Genomic DNA, 6,260 nt, shown 5'->3' on the forward strand with positions numbered 1-6,260 from the left:
AACAGCAAGTGAGAATGGCCTAGGGAAAAAGCTCGTTCGTAATTGCCCTCTGACAGTGGGGAAAAAGGACCCTCCACCCATCTGTTACTGCCTACACAGCACCCTTATTTGGAGGCTGAGCAAAGGACCCGACAGCCTGTTCTGGTACAAGACACTCCACAGGCTACCCAGGGAGTCTCTGGACCATATGAGGAGATTCGTCAGGCACTGGGCGGTGCTGGAGAGAACAGGATGCTCCTGCTGGGATCCACTTCCCTAGGAGATCTTGACTTCTGGACAAAGCCTTGTAGCTGGGAGCAGAAGTCCTGCCACGGATGAGGACACCGGTGGGTCTGCACCGGGTATAAGCAAGGACAGTTTATAATTCTCACTTTTTCATAATAATGATGGATTAATCCTGTCTTTGCTAATCCACCAGGACAGAATAGCTCACATAAGACTCCTCCAAGCTGCAACGGGTCCTCACAGCTGTATGAGCCAGAGATTGTTAAGCACACAGTTAACTCCCACAGACTGACTATTTCCTTCTTTTTTTAAAACTATGTCTTTAGGCAAGTCTCTCCTGGTATTTTAAAAATTCATTTTAATCAATTTAAAATTAATAAAGAAACAGTGAAATCCTTGGGGCCTGAAAGCTCCAATCTCTGCCGCGCTGGAAGTGATGAGTCAGCTCCAGCACGGCCCGCCATGGCGCCTGCTGAGGGACGCCTCCGGAGAGCCGCTGCTGCGCCGAATTAGGTCACTTGGTTTGCTATTTACAGAGGGGCAACCGCCTCTGCGATTGGATGTTTCCTTCCTTCTGACGTGAAGGAGCTGCTGTACTCCGAGGGCACAACCGCCTGCGACAGCTCGCTGTCACCACAGATGCCGTGGCTCTGTCCTGTGCATTTACCGGGCAGGAGCACGACTGAGCCCCTCCGAGAGGAGGGAAGGACTGCGGCCGCCGGCAGCAGGACACGGCGGCACGCAGGGTCCCGTCCCACTCCACAGTGCCGCGCGGTGTCTCCTCAGGCGGGCTCCGGACTCCTGCCCTGCTGACTAACCCGTGCCCTGCTGGGGCCGGGAATGGAAACCCGCAATCCTGACAGCCAGTGCTCTGGCTCGTGCCTCCGCCCAAAGCCCAGGCTCATGCCCAGGCCCAGCTCCGCTCGCTTCACAAGAGAACACGCGCTCCCTCGGCACCAGAGCAGAGCCGCAATGCTCCTTCGCTAATCCCCCGGGTCTAATTGCTGTGCCACAGTCCAAACAGGCAGCTCCTACGGCAGCTCTCCAGGGGATTAACATCAAGCCTCCGCTTTGTATACTAATGCGGCACGTGAGGAAAAGCAGTTCCTACCTCGTGTGCCCACAGCACGTGAGCCACACGGGCCGGTCACCAGCGAGTCTGTGGGCCACGGCAGCACTTGGATGCCAGCACGCCAGCAGGGCCAGCCTGGGGCAGCACCGGACCAGACGGCAGTGGGAGGCTGGTGTCCGTGGGCTGTAGGCAAGGAGAAACGCTCTGCCCTGCTCCCCACGCCCAGTGCCAGGGGACAAGGGAGGCTGAGGAGCTCTTGCAGCATGAAAGTTCCCAGCTTGTAGCAGGGGAGCTGGAACAGGACTAACGGAAGGGCAGAAGCCCTCGTAGCCTGCCCACGGCATCCCTGCGTTCGGTCCTCTACCTGCTGACCAGGCTCAGGCTTCCCCAGCACGCCCCTTCTTGGGCACCCCGGGGCGGCCACAGGGATCCCCGACGCCGAGGGCCGTTCCCTAAAGGCACATGATGCGACTGCTGTTCCCCTGGGCTGGGAGAAGGGGGACAGGAAAGGTATTTGCCAGCCCTTTCGGGAACAGCCAGGCTCTGCTGGAAGCAGAAAGGCTGCCCGTCAGCTGGCAGCTACGCTGAAAAACAGATCTGAATCACCACCAGCTTTCAGCACTTATCTGAAAACATCGGTGACCCGCTTTGGAAAAATCAAGCATATAGTGTCCCGGAAGAGCCGGCACCACCTCCGCATCCCTGCCCAGCTCCGCTCCAGCGTGGAAAGGACTGGCCAGATGGGAAAGCAGAGAAGTCAGCTTGACTCCCTTGCCCCGGCAGCCTCCGGGGCCCAAACTCTCCTCTCATGCTCCTCGGTTTCGTTCCCAGGTGCGGTTCGTCTAATGTCAGTTATTCCTCCCCTGTGCTGGAGCACCAAGAGAATCAGACAGAGCGAGGGTCTCCCCTCAGCAAGAGAGGAACACGCAGTGCTCGGCTGGGCCGTACAGCGGGGAACAAAACAGTCACAAAGAACTGCCTGCACTTTCTCAAAAGAAGCAGTTTCACTTCCCCTACAAGCAGTGGCTCCAAAAACAAGATGCCTTGAGTAATTAACTGAATGTTCTTTGAATAGCGCTTGTAAAAGGAGCGTATACATATTAAACAAGAAAGAAAGATCTACTGTCTATAACTTGTTCTTTACTAACAAACAAAAGGTTTGGACTGAATCCATTTTAGAGCAAACTTTACAAGGGCCTATGCTGAAATTATTCAATAGAAAGAACTGAACAGAGTCCAGGGCATTTGTGAGGGGCTGACCACAAAACACAAGGTTTGTCGTCAGTTTGTTTGGTTTTTTAAGAAAATCAAATACTCTCTCTGTTTTGGCATTAACATGACAGAGCTGTAAAGGTTTAGCAGTAGCACTGCAATAGCCTCCAAGAAACACACAAAACAACTGCTCCCTTAGCTAGATCAGCTGCTAGAGCAACTGTTGTAGTTGCCATTATCAGAGCTGACAGTGGAAAGGAATTCCTCGTTAATGCACTGAAGGACAAAGGATCTTCTCTGTAACAAAGGCCTATATAGTGCTAGGTGCTGGGACTACAGTATCTTTGCATCCTGACATACACTTGCCCAACGTAGCCTGCTATTCCATCGGGAGAAGTAACACATTGGTAGTAAAGTGAAATAATTCTACTCTATGAACCGTTATTTCTTACTTGCAACAAGCACCAAAAGCCAATGTTCTGCAGTCAAGATAAGGTAATCACAGCAACATGGAGCTCTTCTAGGCAGAAGCACAACAGCTACTCAGCATCAGCATTACTATGTAAAACTCAGATGCTCCACTGTATTTGGAATATATTGCAATAGCAGGCAGTTAATGCTGCTGCGTGGTCTGTGAAAAATGGCATGTAAAGGAAATATGGGGAAAATGTTATAATTATTTAAATGGGTTTGTTTTGATACCACCAGAAAAAACCCTGCCTGAGCAAACCAGTATTTAGCCCTTTATCTTTACAAATGGCCTTTAAAGAATAAAAGAGCTGCTGCCCTCCTGTGCCTCTGCCCTGAATCTGGTATTATATTCAGATGGGAGCAGGCAAAAGCAGCCATGTCACGTAGCAGCAAGAGGCACCAGGAAAGCCTTGGGAGGCCAGCAGAGGCAGAGCTCACCAACTCCCGTCCCCCAAACAGCCCAGCCCAAGGAAACCCACAGGGGACCCCTGCTCCACAACTGCGTAAGACGACTACTGCAATCCTGCAATTCAGTGTGCTAGCCCAACACACCTCGTTTGGCCAGTAAACCGTTAAAAGCAGCTGTGTTCTTCTACTAACTGGAGAAAGCTTTGATGATGCGACCTTTCCCAGCTGTTGGTAACTGGCTCGTACAAAAGGTCAGGCTGGGAGGTGTCCGCGCCGCAGGGCTTGCCATGCTCCTGGCAGGCTGTCTCACCCAGCTCTTCTGGAAACCAGTGCAAGCACAGGTGGTGTATGACCTGGGGGGACACAGAGAGAGGAGCAGTCGGAGGTTGGAGGACCAGGCTCACTTTTGAGTCCAATTCCTGCTCTGGCAAATGTCCTCTTTCTCACAACAGCTTCAGAAGGGTCCAGCCACTTCAGGGACCCAGGGCTCTAACATTCCTGCTTACCAGCTGCTAAACTCACAAATGTCTGCGTTTCTGAAGTTAGTGTCTCTGGAGACCTAGAAAAAGACCTTCTGAATATATGGGGAAGCACATCCGTCTTAACACTGCAGAGCGGCCTAGTGTCTATTTTGTGCTTAAGCCTCTCCTATTCAAGAAGTGGTTTTGTCTCTTTCAGAGAGGAGCAATGTGACAAAATTATCTCCTGCTCACCTATTAATATTCAGCTGTCATAGAGACAAAAGATTTTGGCTTGTGCCCTCATTTGCTCACTGAAGAGAAATAAAGATGAACCAAAATGGCTGAAAATGTTTCTTTTTTAAATTAATAAGTGGGGTTTTTTAATGATAGAATTTGAAGTCCTGCTTCACTGGAAGGCTGCAGGGTGACTAAGACCCAGTGCAATGATAAATGATAGAATAAACCTGTAAAGTTTGTGTGTGAGATTTCAAAAAGCTTTCCTCGAATGTCACAGACTAAGTGTCACAGGCATTCCTGAGATAAATAACAATTATTTAAAGAAGCAAACAAAGCTTTCTTTACGTATCAAAAAGAAGGTGAGAAGAGAACACAATGACAATTTCTTGTACATTCTTTGCAGGTCATGTCTAACTGCATACTGCAAACAATTGCATGCCTTGCTGAGGACTCCCATGCACCCTACTCGTACTGTTCATATACTCCTACTGGTCAAAGCAAAGTCTCTGAAAAGACAGGCCTGTAAGAAGATTAAAATTCAAGATCAGATTTTGTAGTGAAGCAACAAAAAATATTCAGTGCTTTAATGACAAAAATTTATTTTCAGTGTCATAATTTCAATTCCCAACTTCTGTTTTTTTCCTTTTACTGTGATTAGGTCAGGGTAAAACACAAACATCAAAGCGCTGTTGTGATCAAAGAACAGTTGTTTTGCTTTCCGTTCTTGGCCAATTAACATAGCTTAGCTAGGAAGAAAAAAACCACCCCATTAATACTCAGAAGCAACCTCGGCTTTAGGTCATAAGCTGCTTCCTATGGTTTGGGTTGCCACAGTTACTATGGTCCTAATTCCGTTGAGTCAGGAATCATCTGGAGATCAGGAGTGATATCATCATAAGGAATAGGACACGATCAGATTCAGGCCCTGGGTGGATAAAGAACATGTCTCTGCCCTTTCTGCTTTTCATTCACAGTGCTGCTGTCCTCCCAAACTGCCAACACAACAAAGGGAAGAACTCCATACAACTTTTTCTGAAGCAGTATTCATAGAGTGCATTGTCCTCAAGTGTCTGATACATCCAACCCAAAAAGCATCTGCTACAGAAGGTAAATAAAACATTACAAGAATCAGATTTTAATAATAATTACCAGGAAGGCAGAGCTTCTTTCCCAGAGTATGCTAATACATACTGCTCCAGACTCACTCCATTCAAGGTTGTAGTATTACTTTGGGTTTACATCAATAAAGGTAAGAGCATGCTTGCTGCTTCCTTGCTTCATTTCATTAGCCTGATCCTTGCAAGTAGTAAGGATCAGTCTGAGTAGTTAAGTGATTTATTTTCATTTCCCTCTGTGGCCAGTTTGAATTTACAGTATTGCACATTCAGTAGTGCAATAGTGCAAAGTGGTCTTCAGAGGTGAAAAACGCTAACGAGAACATCATTAATTACACAGGAATATTTCCCCAGCATGCTGCAGAAAAAAAGATGGATTTCTTCCCCAATCAACTTTTACATTTCAAATATCCGTAACTGCAGATTTAGGCTCTTGCACAAAAGGATACATACGGATAAAGAAGAAAGAGTGCAGCCTAGTTAAGTCTCAGTTTGACCTATCGCTCTTCAGCAACTGATTGTGCTTGAGCAAGTGCAATGTAGTAAGAAGGAACAAGGAGGTGATTTTAGCTCTGCTTGTGGCATTGGCATGAACAACACTGGAGTTGTGTCTGCAGTTTTGTATATCCACATTTAAAGGGGACACTGAAAAACTCAGCCATGCAGACAAAAGCATGCTTGTCAAGAATTTCTTAAAGCAAGGGCATAAACCACACCTTGGGCAGTAATTAAATGTAGAACAGCAAAGCAGTTGACAACATACATCTGTATAAATATGGTCTTGCTGTCATATTCTGTATAAACTGATCAGTCCTTAGCCACCACGGATTCCTTTGTTCTGCATTCCCTGAACCTGCTTAGTTTACTTGCCAAGATGTTATCCAGACTTCAGAGGTTACAGTTATTTATCTGAACATTTACATCTAATCTACAATCTAACTTCCACATTTACAAAGGGGAAGCTTTTCCAAATCTTTAGGTCAGAGGAAGCTTTGCGGGTAAATCCTATACCCATCTTTGAAAATGTAGCGTATGCATCTTCTTTTCCACTTGCAAGGA

Source organism: Calonectris borealis, chromosome 9 (genome assembly GCF_964195595.1).
Source record: "Calonectris borealis chromosome 9, bCalBor7.hap1.2, whole genome shotgun sequence".
NCBI classification, from domain to species: domain Eukaryota; kingdom Metazoa; phylum Chordata; class Aves; order Procellariiformes; family Procellariidae; genus Calonectris; species Calonectris borealis.